The following is a 15,658-nucleotide window of genomic DNA, read 5'->3' as shown; positions in this document are numbered from 1 at the left end:
TGACAACAACACAAAATACAGTGCCGCATTTGACTTACTCAACTTAAACCAAGGATACTCAACTTGCTTTGTCCTGGGGCCACTTTTGCAGAATGACAGGAAGCCAGGGGCCAGTTAGTGTGCCCTCACAGGTCAGGTGGGGTGGGAGCGGCAGTAGCTCAGACCATAGGGACTTGGCTTGGGAACTGGAGGGTCCCCAGCACAAGTCCCTGTATGTAGCATGGATTGGTAGCTGGAGCCTGTGTGCATATGGACTTGCACTTGTATAGCAGTGACCACTCAATGTGCTTTTACTCTACATGTCACATTAACCCCTTACACACAAATCTGGTGGCTGAGGCTACCATACATGGTGCCACCTGCTACTCAGTAACCATTCGCACGCTCTTACACACTGATGGAACAGCTACGGGAGCAATCTGGGGTTCAGTATCTTGCCTTCGACATGCGGGATGGAGGGGCCGGGGATCGCACTGCTGATCTTCCGATTAGTGGATGACCCAGTCTGTCTCTGAGCCACAGCCACCCACAACAAAGTGAAGAAAATTTAACTTCCCCCCACGGATTAAAGACGTATACGTTCTTCGTACTCTTCCTCAGATGTATGCAAAGGTTTTCTTACAAACAGTCTCTATTTTTATTATTTTCTTACGCACTTTGGAACCTAATTTACATTGAGAGTAAATAAATTCCAGCATGAATCAAGTTATTTAAGTTGCGGCTTTGGAATAAAGGTTTGGCGGGCCACCTGGCACCCTTCGAGGGGCCATGAGTTGTGTTTTCTGACGATTGGAGCACAGGTCCAGTGCCAGCCTGTGGCGTAGGTGGTATAGGCAAATGCTAAGGGCGCTGTCATCCATAGGGGGCGCCACAAATGGAGGAACTAAAAATGTTTATCTTTCACTATTTTATATACTATACTAATACTATGACTGCTATTATTTTGAAATATTACTTAAGGCCACAACAACATAACTACATAGCAAAGCCTACGAAATAACAGAAGTCTTTTTTTCTGGGTTCCTGTCGCCCCTCTCCCCAGCTTGTTACACTTTACCTGCTGTCTTTGCGAGGTGGGTGAGTTATCCAGCATCACGTGAAACACGCTGTATCGTTATCATGTCAAAACAATGAAAGTATACGCGGAAAGAAGAAGGCTCGTCTAGGGCATCAAATGTGCCAGAACCACCTCTACACAAGTCATCCACATTTCTTCTTCAGCGCTCTCGGTTTTGGTCTCGAGGTCCATCCAGGTGTACTTTATGTCTTTGGCCAGCATGTCTAATGACCACCCTGGGTTCCATGTTAGAGCCTGTCTGATAACATTGGTTTTGGGTCTTGGTAGGGTGTGTCCGCTCCAACCCCTTTTCCTTATCTGTGTGTTTGTTTTCTCTCACAGATCTCCGTTTCTGGTGGTGTTTGACCGATGGATCCTCAAGATAGTTCTCAGCCCCTCGTTGACAACAGGTACCACAGAGCAGCACCAGTGTAACGCTGGTGCTGAATATCTGGAGTGTGATGTCTTGGTGTGGTGCAGCATGTCAATTGACGCTCTTGGTTCACACCAGATGGTCAGATGGGCAAAGTAGTCAAGGTACAGAAGCCGGGATTAGCCAGCCAGGCAATTTATTTTATGTTAATTGCTGGTTTTCTGGAGAGATGATGCTGTCGAGACTGGGAAATGTGATTTTAGAAACAGTAAACCCAAGCTGATCATGTTAAAAAGCTAAATAAATATTCTGAAGACCCAGTCACAGAAAAATGACTTGATTGCATGTCAGTTCAGCAACTTTCTGCACACTTGGATCAAAATTCTTTTTGAGCTCACTCAGTAGAAACCAAATCTGCAGAGGCTGTTCCCGTGACACACAAACACCGCAGAACTCCTCCAGTAGCGAGACCCTTTGTAAAGTATACGGTCACGAGCCACATTACACCTCTTCCACTTATTTAGTTCCGGCTGCTCTGCCATTGACCACCTCTCAAGTCTTGATGGATGGCCCCGACCTGATAATCCTGCACAGTTGCAAGATGTGAACACACTGCAATCCTTGTATTGATCGCTCCAGTGAAACACAGATCCCTGCCTGATTACCACCTTGCTGTGATACTGACGGAGGTCTCTCCATCTTCTGCTATCAGAGCTCGTCCTCCTTGGGGTTAAAGCTGGGTGATGAATTGAAAATGTCAGGGGATCAACTTTAACAGTCGCTGGGTAACTTCATTTTTGCTCAGGTTGCTATGAGCTTGTGCTTTCCAAAGCTGCTGTCATTCATGCACGTGATGCTGCCTCAAAGCTAAGCATCATAACTGCTGAATTTTTAAGGAGACAGCATGACATTATGGGCACGTGGCTTGCACTGTTATATTCTAATTGTAAAATATTCTAATTGTAAAAATGAATGGTCTATGCATAATATATGGTAACAAAAGAATGAATCACAGAGTAGATATTGCAGTTTTTTTTTCTTGTCTTAAAGAAGAACAAAATAAAAAAAAATGGTAGACAATGATAGAAACAATATGAAAACAGTTGAAAAGTTGTTGTCTTCAGGGAGGTTGTTTCAAAGAGACACACCAAGACGATGGTCGGCTGTCGGTCAGTGTTGGTCAGTCGGTGAGCGTCTGGTGCCTCAGCATTTGCGGTGCCCTGCCCTGTTGTCTGCCCTTTTTCCAACTGATTCAGGATGTTGAATCGGTGTCGAAGACAGTGAAGCCCATCTGTGAATGAAATCACTCTGATTGGCAGCTCAGCTCAGCGCATGAGAGGAGAAATAGAAGTGAGGAACGTAAACAAAAAGCTAAAGTCAAGAGGGAGTGAGACCATTTCGTCATTGAGCTCTCTAACAGAAACATTTCCTGATGGTTTGTGTTATTGCTCACTGGCGCATGGTAAATATACTTTGTTCTGCCAGCATTGGATTGTGTTGTTAATGTGCTAACTGGCTAACCAGCATCAAGACGGTCTTCCGGTTTCCCCTTTTGTGGGGAGTTGTTTCTTTTCACTCAGGCGCAGAACATACGTGCTGGTTGGCTGTCAGCGGTGATATTTGTGGTGTGTTCATGTGCAACTTTTTGGACGAGATGCATGTGACACAGCAGTGCCTTAACAGAAAAGCCTAGTTTGTTGAACGGCTAGCAGAGCCCTGGATGAGAATCTCAGAGAAGCTCACTGCTCCACACATACGGTGTCCGAAGATCTGAGATGTACTTGTGTGCGAGTCCAGAGTGGGGCTGTAATTTGTGTAATCTCTTGTTGACTCTGACGTGTAGAGAGAGTTATAGTTGTCCAGTCCAGTCTTTAGAGATTTATGGGATAAAATGTTTAATAAAATAAAACAGTGTTGGCATAGCTTCTTTTGTAGGAACTAAATTGGACGTTTTCACCCACAGGATTTGGGCTGCAGGGCTGCTGATCGACAGACGTGCTGGATGGAGTCTTCCTGGCATGAGGGTCAGTCTCCACAGTTATATGTAAGTACCATGACAGTCCCTTTAAACAGGAGACAATCTGGCTCTGCACTAACAACAAGCTGCTGTTGCCACCTTTCCACACAGTCAGACAGCTCAGGTGCTTTTGTTTCTTGAAAGACAACAACAGCAAACTCCAGTAAGGTTTGACACCTGACTTTCTGTCCAGAAACAACACTGGAGCTTCTTCCCTCTGTCTTAAAGTCAGGAGACACAGTTCTTCAGGCTGTTAATTTGTCAAAGCGCTTAATAAAGGGATAGTGGACGAGTGCAAGTGCCTCGCTCCATCACAGAGCTTTTACTCGTCAGCATCACAACAGCTTCTTCATCTGAGCCGAGCGCTCGTTGGGCCAGCGTGTCGCAGTTATCAAAAGTCATAATCTCTGTATTTATCTGGCCGGCGGCCGAGCTGGCACGTCTTCAGTCACAGAACAAACTGGATCCGTGACCTGCCAAAGCATCGTCCGAATCAATAGATCCTGTTACAGTAAGAGGCTGTTTATCTCGTCATCTCGGGGAGGGAGTGCAGCCAGGCTCGCTCTGTCACTCTCTCGTTGCATTCTGGGAAAGCTGACAGACACTGTAGGCTCGGTGGTGGACGGTTGTTGGTTGTCTAGGTAGGGGTCCAGCTTTGAGGATGAGTGATGGGGGATTGTTTTACAGAAATCTGAGAGGTTGTACTTGTCGTCTATACTTACTTCTTTTCTTCAGCGTTTTCGCCCTCGTATGACCGCCTTCATCCACTTCACCTCACTGTACTTCTTCACTCTTTACTGCCTTCCTCATTGAGCCTAGATTCTCTGTCTGAACCGAGCCACCGTGATTTCTCAACATTCCCTGGGCCGTGATCGGGTCAGGTTCTTGGCAGTTTCCCGATGTTAAAGCACCCTGCTTTCATATGAATTAATGAACAGATAAGTTTCACTTTCACTGCGCCTGGTGCTCTGCCTCTGAGAGTGTGGGGCTTTGGACCGAACGGTACATTCCAACAGTGCCCCAAATTTACGACGGTCCAGTCTGGCACAAAGTTGGAGTGACTATTTACGAATGCACCCCATGTCACAAATATCTGTTACTGCACCGAGAAGACTTTACTGGACTTTAGCTTGTGATAAATGTTTTAGTATAAAAATAAACACTGGAAATTCAGGGTTTTAATTCGGCTCAGGACCGAAGTTGCTGCTTTGGTTCAGGCTCAGGTCAGATTCGATCTCCAAAGTACTCGTTCCAAGTGCAAGCCCATTCACCCATTTACCATTTTTTAGGCCAGATCAAAACTCTACTTCCTTACGTCCTCCGTTCTTTACCTTCTCCCGAACATTCTGTCTATCCTCTTTATCATGCCTCCGCCCTGGCAATAGCCATGACAGGAGGCAGTATGTTTTTCGTCTGTCTGTATGTCCAGCGGTACGTCCGTCCCATCCTTGTGAGCACAAGAACGCCTCGAGGCAGTTTCACTTCACACAAATAAGCTTTTGGACATAACTCAAGAATTCAAATGCTAATTATGACAAAACTACACACAAATGTCTGACAGGATTTTATATCCAAAGGGTCAAAGGTCAGCTCCACTGTGACATCATAATGTTCTGCATAAAACGCTTTTCTGTCCATTACTCAGCATGATATCTCAGGAACAGAAGGGGAGACATTTGGTCAGAGACTGAACTAGTGACTCTAATCTTGAAACTGTGCTGATTGTATAGATCTTCTGTGTGTGACGCATCCATGTTTTCACTGACATGGATGTAACCTGTAAGAGAAACTTGACTGGTGCGTGGAGGCATACAGCCAGGGGACGTCTCCGTCTGCATATGTCCCTCTACTGGCCCGTTTATTTACACTCTGCCACCCTAATCTTTTTATTAGGGTTGGGTACCATTCACGTTTCAACCAGTACACAGTGATACCTTTTATTTGGTACTTTACTTTGTCTGATATAACAATAAGCTAATTTTTGAGCAAGCTGCAGAGGTGACACTTCTGCTCCTCTGAGTTATCAGGTCACACATTGAGAAAATCTTCTGTCTCTGTCTGTCTGTCTGTGGCCTGCTTCCCGGCCTCCTTTTTGAAGTTGAACCTGGTGTTTCTGTGGCGCTCCACTGACGGCCTCCGGGCACCTAAACCTGGCGTTCTTGCCCAGATGCACTCTCAGGTACAGACATTTGTCACTAATGGGTTTAATGTGTTGATACTCGGTTGTACTAGAGTAAAGCAAACAAAGTTGTTAGTCTTAAAACTCTGTATGTACGCATTCAGTACCAGTGTCAGAGAAAAAAAAATATTCTTGCAATAGCAAATTGTGAAAATATACTTTGCAACCAACACAAAATGGCTTGAACTGTCCCTTAAATTTAACTTATTCCTTTGGAAATAAAGCCATAGAAAAAAAGTGTTATGAGGTGTCAGAAAAGTTAAAATAATCTTGATGAGAGAATTGATAAGAGATATGAAACAAATGTGATGGAAGTTCAGAAGCTGTAACCTTTTACAGTGGACCACCAAATTAAAGATTTAAGAATCAAAAAGACATTTTAAACAACTATGTTGTCATAATAATACTGAATAATAATAAATGATCAGCTGACAGTAAAAGTCCTGACAACCTCCATGTACCATTGCAGACATCTTTATAGGCAGTTTTCCTCACTTCTTTCTCCCCTACCACCCTTGCCTCCTCACTCCTTCCCTCCTGTGTCCTTGCCTCCTCTGCCCTCAGTGTCATTTGGACTTCCTTGCAGATCACGGCCTCCTCTCTTCTGCTTCTCTGACTTCTGTAATTCTGTTCACTCTCCCCTTCCTGAGTAATTGAAGTAATTTCCCACCTTGGCTATGATGAATGTGTCCCACGCTCCCGCCATGCCCTTCTACTTTAGCCGGCCTAATTAAAGAAAACATTCCATGATTGCCTATTTTTCCTCGAGCGTGACAACCTATTATTCTCCCCAGCACCTGATTAGAGAGTTATTATGCTTAGATTTAGATTGATTTAACCGGGCAGCCTAATAAAAGACTACTTGGGGTTTGATTTAAAGTGGGGGAATTGCAGGTTTTGGAGCCAGTCACGGTGTGTAATTGTTATTACTGCTTCATGATATGAGCCAAGTCGCGGGGAGGGGAGTTCTCCAAATTGAATTAGAAAATTAGAAGGTCACTCGGCGTACAACAGGTGACATTTTGGGACGTTCTTGCCACGATAGAGCTGTCAGCAGGAGGGACGTTCAGGCACAGATTTGTCCGGAGTGATAAATCGCATCCATCACAGCCTGCAGAAAGTGACATATTTCTATCAAAGCAAGATTAATCTCTCCATCAGCTGCAGCAACGTGGCTCATAATAATCTGAGAGAATTGGATGCAGAATGGGTAAATTGACTGGTGTTTGTGTTGTGGGTTAATACTGTCTCGATAAAAGCCAAATGGGAGGATACAGTTGTATAAGCCAGCTGCTCCAGTGTTTTTATGGAAGGAGAAAATCATAGTTGTGTTGGGTGGCAGCACTGACATCTTTTAATTGTGGTGAATGATTGCTTATTACATTATAATCAGTTTAATTGAATTTAAACAGATGAAAGTTTATTGTTTAAAAGATTCATCAAAAAATATCCTTTACAGTGTTTTAAATGGGGGAAATTTATATCTAATACTAAATAAAAAACACTAAATCTGACAGTTTTAGAGACAGTTGTCCTTTCTCTGCTGTCCTCCACTGATCATACAAAGGTCAGAGGTCAGCTACACATCAGCAGCTCTGGATTGTTTTGGTGTGAGTTGCTGAGTGTCGAAGATATGCCGTAGAGATGTCTGCGTCGTGGAGACTATTGTAATCTTTCGAGTGTTCATACCGATGTCTGTTTCTGTCAGCGGGAGTCTCGCCAACTGCGTTACGACCTGTGTGTGCACACCACAAGATTTCTCCACCGAGCCCTCGCCGACAGAGCCCCAGATAATGCGACGACGTCACCACGACTATCGACTATCCATCCAGTAGTGATTATCATGCGTTTAAATAACTTACTAGACAGATACATATAGAGGAAGGTGACGTTTAGAGAGCAAGCCCAAATCAGCAACTCCACTTTAGAAACAAGCCCAAAGTCGTGGCTAATAAGCGGACCTGGCAACCCTGCGGCTTGTCCTCCTCACATTTCTTCCATCCTCCTGCGTGCTGACGTGGGACGTAGCCCGCCTCTCATTGGCTGATGCTCTTTGTCAGTCGTGTCAGACTTCTCCAGTTTTCTAGCATGCCAGATATCCAGTCCCAGTCGCGGACGAGGGGGCGACTTGCTCGTAGGCTTGTTCACACACGAGGACTCGTCGTGGCAGACTACCTGCCGACTCACCTCCGACCTGTTGGAGGCTCTCAAGATCCTCTGCGATGTCAAAATCGCGGTGAAAATCGTGTAATGTGTTTTGATAACAATTGCTGTACACGGATCCGCAAAAATGACCAAAAACACTGTTGTATACACACCAGACCAGGAGTTGGCGGTGTAACTTTGTAATGAAACAACACACGCCTGCGCACATGCGCTTCCTTCTACAGAGCGGTGATGTATAAACAAACAAAATGGCGCGCAGCACAAACAGAGTTCGGGAGTCCGCCATTGTTGTTGTGATGGTCGACTTTCTTGCACATGCCTAGTGACTGGAACTGCAATGCGCATGTGCGAAAAGTCTCCGTTTTGCAAGTTTACATGACAACGGAGATGTTGCCGTTTCCAAAAAATTGCACTCTGGTACCTGTTTTCAAAACGTTGCGTTTTCAGGCACCCAAAACACCGCTGTCATTTAAACGATTGGCCAAAACGCGACTAAAGTTTACCGTTTTCGGTTGAAATTGTTGTCGTATAAACGGGACCTGAGTTTGTTGGGACAGCTCAGTGTTGGATGTTGCTGGCTGTGTGCTAGCGCCGGGTTGAGAGCAGCTCCGGATACCCAGCTGCAATACATCTCGCACTGTCACCAACATGAGCTGCTTGTCCATGAGTAGATGCACTCTTCCTTTTTAGTGGTGATGCATTTGGCAGGTGTGGTCTGGGAGAAAGAAAATAGTTCCTACATGAAGCTGCTGTGGATTATCTTGAGGAGCCAGGTCATGATTTCTGTAAAGAGACATTACTGTTGAGTTTTCAAATGTCACTGTCCCTTTAGGAGCACCTCAGCAGGTTTAAAGCGTTATCTTGCTGTCAGAGCATCCACACTCAGTGTACCACCCTGTCTTTATTGTGTAACTGTAAAGAGTGACATTGAAAACTGGAAGTGGCAGTGAAAATATTTGATTGGTACCTGCTGTAGCTAACATCTGTTTTGCCCCTCCCCCTCCCCAATCTGAATGATGGCTAGTCCTCTCGGTGGCCTCGCTCAGATCTAGTTAGCATAACTGCACTTACTGACGCGGCTGAGCAGCATTTTGATAAATGGCACGATTAGAGGAAAAATGAACAATTTGACTCGGGCCACGCCACGAAAGCACAGAGGCTTTACACTTGCTGTCAGAGGGGCGAATCAAGTCCATCTTTCATGTCTGAAATCCAGCAGTGTCACAGGGAGCTCTGTGTGAGTTGCCTCTGACATGTATTCACTGCTGGGATTATTGGCAGTCACTTCTTCACTGTCACTGTGAGTAATGGCGACGTACTGTAGTGCAGCTTATAACGGCAGGGATAGATTGATGTATGGATAGACGGAGAGACTGATGGGTGGATGCGTGAGATACTGTAGGTGAATGCAGAGATATTCTAAGTAGATTAAGTCATATGTTTGAAGTAGATGAATGCTGAGGGGACGGCACAATCAGACACACATTGATTAGTTTTGGAGGCACTGTGTCATCCTGACAGGAAACGGAAAACAAACCTTGGTTGAAGTTAAGAAGAAGTGTCAGTCCTGTAGATGGATGTTTGGACATAATTCATAGCTCAGTTCTGCATGTGTCTCGTTGAAGCAGGGGTCAAGGGTCAGACCTGCAGTATATTGCTGTGTCATGCACGAAGGTGAAACTTGTCGCAGTACTGGGTAAAACACAACTTTGTTAATTCTAGTGTGTCGTAGGACTGTTTGGATGAATATCAGGAGTCGAATTTGAACCAGCTGGTAAAAAAAATTACATGCAGAAATTATTTTAGATTATTTTTGGGACATTAATTGCCTTTATTTGATAATATAGCTAATGATAGAGGGCACAGAGAGGGGACAACATGCAGCAAAGGGTCACGGGACAGAGTTGAACTTGTGCTGCTGCTGGGTGTACCACCAGGTCAGCTACTGGGCACCTGCGACATCACTATCCAAATGTATAATTTACATTTTTTTTCATAAACATGGTGGCAAATGTTTGTGCAAATCAGGCGGAGTGACCAGTTCATGTTGTTTTTCTAATATCGTGTCATTAGAAGTTAAAGTTCGCACAATGAACGTGAGATTATGATTGAGAGAACTTAAAGGGATAGTGCACCCAAAAATGAAAATTCAGCCATTATCTACTCACCCATATGCCAAGGGAGGCTCAGGTGAGGTTTTAGAGTCCTCACATCCCTTCCGGAGATCCAAAGGGAGAGTGGGTAAAAAGTTGTAGAGCTACAGGCTACAATGAGGCTAAAAACAGAGTTCAAATGACGTTTTTCCAAACAACTTTTTATGTCGGGGCTTCAGGACACTTGGACCACTACGGACGAGCAGTATGGAGATATTTTGTGGTTTCGATTATGTGTTTTTGGATGTTTGAATCTGGGGCGCCGTCAGCCTCCATTAGGTGGAGTTGTGTTGCTACCTCCTCTCCCCCTGGATCTCCGGAAGCGATATGAGGACTCTAAAACTTCACCTGAGCCTCCCTTGGCAAACCAACTGTCTCACTCCGAAGTCGTCGAATACCACCACTTGATTGGTGACTTCTGCCGTCAGACACCGACGTAAAAAGCCGTCCTTTCATGGTGGCACGACATGCGGCAGGTCGGCAGCATCAGTGACAGTTAAGGGGACGGAAGTCCGAGTCGGGCACCAAGGAGGCCGGTGTTCACTTCCTGTAAGATTGTAAAGCCAAATTCTGTTCTTTTTCCCTAAATCTAACCACGTGTGTGTGTTGTTCGGGGAAAAAAATGTCAATTCGTGTTGTTGTACCGACGTAGTGCTTTTATTTTGAAAGAGACTGTCAGAGAGAGAGCAGGAGGAGATCCTTGAGCTCATGTCGCTGGAGCCCTTCAGTAGCTTTCTGGAAGCAGGCCCTGTCATCCTGCTTCAGATGGAGTTGCAGCTGCTCCTCTAGTTTCCTCTGGGCGGCCTCGACTTTGGTGCTCACCTTTTTCAGGTGCTCCAGCTGAACCTCGCAACCTCTCCATCTCCTGCCGAGCTTCCTCTTCCTCTTCATTGTCTTGTTTTTTTTAGACTGAGAGCCTTTTATTTCAACAGAGCATCTCTGTCCGTCTTGTTTTCGACAGCCTCCTCCTCCTCCAAGCCCTGCTAATCCTTTTTGGGCTGCAGCTCTGAGACGACAGCGTCTGTCTGCCTCTCTGCTGTCTCGTCTAGCTGGTCAGTCTGCTGCTGTTTGTCCCTGTTGGTTCGGTGCCACTGCTGCTTTGCTGCAGCCTTTCTCTGCCTCCCACAAGCTTTCAGACTGGAGGCCTGCAGGAACCATGTGAAGCTCCTGCAGATGGAGGATGACTTCCTCCACCTCTTCAGCCTGTGCAGACTGTGTCTCTTGGCTGGTGTGTTCATCCTCAGTGTTGCTCGATGGCCTTCTTCATTAAAGTTACTTGTTCTCGCTGCAGCTTTACACTCACATCCATGATCCCCCTCTTCGAGGCCAGGACCCTCTCGTGCTCGCTGGCCTTGAGTTTGGCTGTGCACTTCTCCAAATCTTCATGAGCCTTCTGCCCTCTATCCCCCTTCTTTCCTTCTCTATTTTCCCACTCCCTCTCCTCTCATCCCCCCTCCCTCCTTCCCTCCACATCTCACTCCACTGATGCTGTCCCACTTCAGGTCTATATTTGCTGCTTGACTGGACAAATAGAGGATCTATCTGTGCACAATTTTCCTCCCCATTCATTCTGTTGCCAGGCGGCCGACAGCCTTAATAACCAATGTAACAAATAAACTGTGGGGGAATATGAGCAGGTCTTTCACAGAGCAGAGTGTGCTGGGAAGAACATGCATGACCATGGCAGTTTAGTTTTATTGTTTATCAACTGTCAGTAGAATCATGTCGATGTCGATCACAAAGGGGTTCAGCCCTTTAGACAATTCCTCCAATCATCATGCAGACATCAAGCGTGCTCTCCCGTCTACCTAGCCTTGAACCAAACCCAAACGAACCCCGTTTTTCGTTTGGGGGTTCCCGGTCTAGACCGATTCACGTCTCCATAAACGTTCAAATCAAACTTGTAGTGTACTCACCAAAATAAAATAATAAAACATAACGGCATCCAGCAGTCCAAAACACAGCGAGGCTCGCAAATTCAGATCACTTTTCTGTTAATTAAAATAAAATTCTGAATGTCATGGCAACTTTACGAACAGTAACAGTCCAGTTAGTGTTCATTTTTCCAGCGTATATTATAAATGTGCCACTGCCTAAGTGCGCAGCAGTTCAAAAATAAATAGAACAATGTTGTAGCTTAAAGCCAAACCAACACTCGCACTTATAACGAACAGGCCTAATGCAATCTAATGTCATGGCCTAATCTTTGGACTTCTTCTTTGCACTGTGCAAAAATAAGATAGCATCCACTGTACCAGGATTCAAGCGATTCCGCCTCGCCTCTATGATGCGCCCTGCTGCGCTGAATGAGCGCTCACTCGCAGCACTAGTTGCGGGAATACACAAGACTCTCCTTGCAAGGCTTGCAAGGAGCCCTCCATCATGCTCCGGTGTTCTGGTCCATACACAGGGGTCCTCAATTAGGCTCAATGAGAGTCTGGCCGCCGGCCAGATTGTGCCTGACTAAATATAAATATTAAAATGTGTTGTTCACATTTTAGAGCATGCAATACATTTTCCCCTCCATTAATGTTTGTCAAAGCAATTTGTAAACTTTGTTTTCAAAGGGTGCGATTTAAATAAAAGTTATTATTAGGCTATTATTTTCACCTGCCCATAACCCATCCGCCATTAATCAGATTCTTCATTTTTATCAACCGACCCGCCCGATCCGCGGATTAACCGCAGACCAGGCGGTTATAACTGCCATCCGCGCATCTCTACTGTACACCTTCCTAACATCTGTGCCTATGCGGTGAGAACATTACATTTTTGATTTGAATGTTTATGGAGACGTGAATCGGTCTAGACCGGGATGTGTCTCGGGATTTCTTCTTCTTATATATGTTTTGAGAGATGGGCAGGTAAAATAAGATTGTTTTCTTCTTCTAGCTCCTTTTCGGTCTTGGAATATGCATGACAGTTGTTTTAATTGTGGATCTGATTATGATGCATGAACATGAGCGGCAACAACAAAATTGAAATGAAAAATTAATTAAAAATTAATTATTAAGATAGATAATGTTACTATTGAAGATGTATATGAAAATAAATTTCTTCGTGTGATAATAGACCACAAAATCTGCTGGAGACCAATTTGACAAGGAGTGCCAGACACATACTGGATTACAAAGCACTGACTGGAGGTATAACTTAAGAAGTAGATTAATGTTGCTTCTTCCTTCTCCTTTTTCGGACATGAAATGTTTATTTCCCGCTGTGAGTCTGTTCATGATTTCTTATGTCTCTTTTTTGTAGTTTTTTTTTCCTACAATATGTTTCATTTAATTATTAGCATTATTTTTTAAATGTTCAAAAGTGTAAATTGACAGACCATACCGGAACGTCAACAACAGACGCAAGAGGATACCTAGCATCATATGTCATATTTAGACGTGAAAGTCCATTGACAGAGCGGTGATATTTGACGAGTTGGGATGAGAATGCATTGGGATTTAAGGTTCGTTATCGTCCAGGCAAGTGTTGTATCGTCTGGAAGTTTATTTCAGACCTGGGTCGACTGCTCAGTTTGCAGACTGCTATCCGATGAACTAAAAGTTGAGAGGGTTCATGTGTTTAAAACTCCATCAGAGATGCATTCTTCTATGGTCCTGCATGGCCTGGAAACATTATGAGACGTACAGGAGGATGGTGCAGGTGGAGGCTGGAGGAAGAGGAGAAGGAGAACATGGAGAAGAAATGGGTTGAGGAGAAAACAGCGTGCGAACGAAGGCAGACGAGCAAAAAGGCAAGAAGAGGAGGGAGAGAGGCAGAAGAGCAAATTAAATGGTATGGAGGGAGATGTAGGAAATAAATGAAACTAAATTACGCAGAGGGAGAAAGAGAAATCATATATGCATGATGTTTATTAAGTCCTGGATAAATGAGATGTTGCAGCAGCCGGCTGGACGATAAAGCTAAACATTAAAAATAAAGAGATGATTTCTTTAAAGGATTAATAGTGCTCTGAAGTCACTGATGATCACTCACTGAAGACTTCATTATTCCAATTAATGGGCCCCTCCGCTACTTGACCCGACCGTCAGAATTAGTGGCAAGGAACCTTTAAGTCAGATGGATGAACTGCCACAGCCTCGTCGGCTAATTGGCAGCCACAATCAAGAGCGAATATGTATCAGGAGAAGAAGAAGAGGCTGAATATATTAGCCGAAGAAGAGGAGAAGAAGAAAAATGAGGCTGTAAGCAACATGGCAGCACCAACTGTCTGGGTGTCAGTGGTGGGGAAAAATGGTGATGGGGGGGAGAGATGGAAGAAAAGAATGATTAATAAATCAAAGAGAGGAAAGCTAATGTTTTTTGGGAGTTGATCAGAGTTTTGAGTTTCATATACATCTCAGAGTTTGAGAGTGTGTTGTTTTCTTAACCCTTAGAGACGTGTTTGTGTAGTGGGCGGAGATAGCATGTCATCAGTGTGTGTTACATAGAAGTGGTGTGCATCATCTGAAAGCTGAGATCATGAGGATTAATCTGAAATGCAGCTCAGGAGTGTGTCTCAAGTTTTCCAAGTCATTTTGTTTTGCTGCCTATTCAGCTTTATGATGGAGGTATATCATGGCCATTCACGTGCTCCTATGCCTTGTACATTGTCGTAGCGTATTTTGGTTTGATAACATTTGTGACACAGACTGTGGTGCAACATTTTTCACTATAAGAATTAATAAAACATCTCTCCAGACCACCACATTAAGACACCAAGACCTTGAGGAACACCTTTTTTAGAGTTGCATTTTTTGGCGATTTGTTGGCGAGCACTTCTGTTCTGGAAGTTGCTCAGACACCCACTTATGTTCAATCTACCTATGAATGCCATTCATCCTTTGAATGCCCGAGGTCTCGAGTTTGTGGTTGTAAAGTTTCATGAGGCAGTGATTATCCTAGAGGTCGCTATAGGTCATTTTATACAGTGAGGTCAAGTTTGCAAAAATGGCTACTTGGGGGCTAAAATCATGTCTATTAAGGGGAAACCAATTTTCATTCAGATGTCAAGGCAACCTCAGTGGATGCCTTAGGTTGTCTAGTTTCATATGATACCACTGCTGTTGCGCTAGCTTAAAAAATGAGCGCGCCACTGCCTCTTAAATACAGTCATGTCGGTCGAGATTGCAGGTGTTCCCACTGGTCTCCTACTTGGCCCACTCAGTTTGGTCTGACTCTGAACTGATGGATATGATGCACTTTTTTTAGACATAAAAACGCAAGAAAGCCTGGCATAGAAATATAATAAATTCAACAAAAGAAGGAATATAAAGCCTGCTGGTTCACTATAAGCAAAGGCTAAATTAAAATACAGTACAGTTAAATGAGAAAATGGCAAAACAAATGTTAGAAACCAGAGCTGAGTTTTCCATAAGCGATGGCGCCAGATGGTGGGACATTAAAACATTTCCACCTGACTACTTTCTTTGGGCCATGTCCACCAAGTTCCTGAGGTCAGCATATTTAAGGACCTCGGCTGAAGGCAGACTCAGGATGTTTGAAGGGCAGGGGCGAAAAGGAAAAAAGGGCACCTACTGCATGACATGGGGCCCCATTGGTGCGCAAAAAAACCAAAATCTGACCCCCTAAACATGCTCAAAAACTCACCAAAATTGGCACGCATGTCGGGAGTGGCGACAAAGTTGATACAATGAAAAAATAACCCCAAAAGTGCCAAAGTGGGCTCTCTAGCGCCACCTAGACACTTTAAAATGGC

Source organism: Epinephelus fuscoguttatus, linkage group LG24 (assembly GCF_011397635.1).
Source record: "Epinephelus fuscoguttatus linkage group LG24, E.fuscoguttatus.final_Chr_v1".
In the NCBI taxonomy this organism is placed as follows: domain Eukaryota; kingdom Metazoa; phylum Chordata; class Actinopteri; order Perciformes; family Serranidae; genus Epinephelus; species Epinephelus fuscoguttatus.
The sequence above is the reverse complement of the archived record's forward strand: the minus strand, read 5'-3'. Positions refer to the sequence as shown.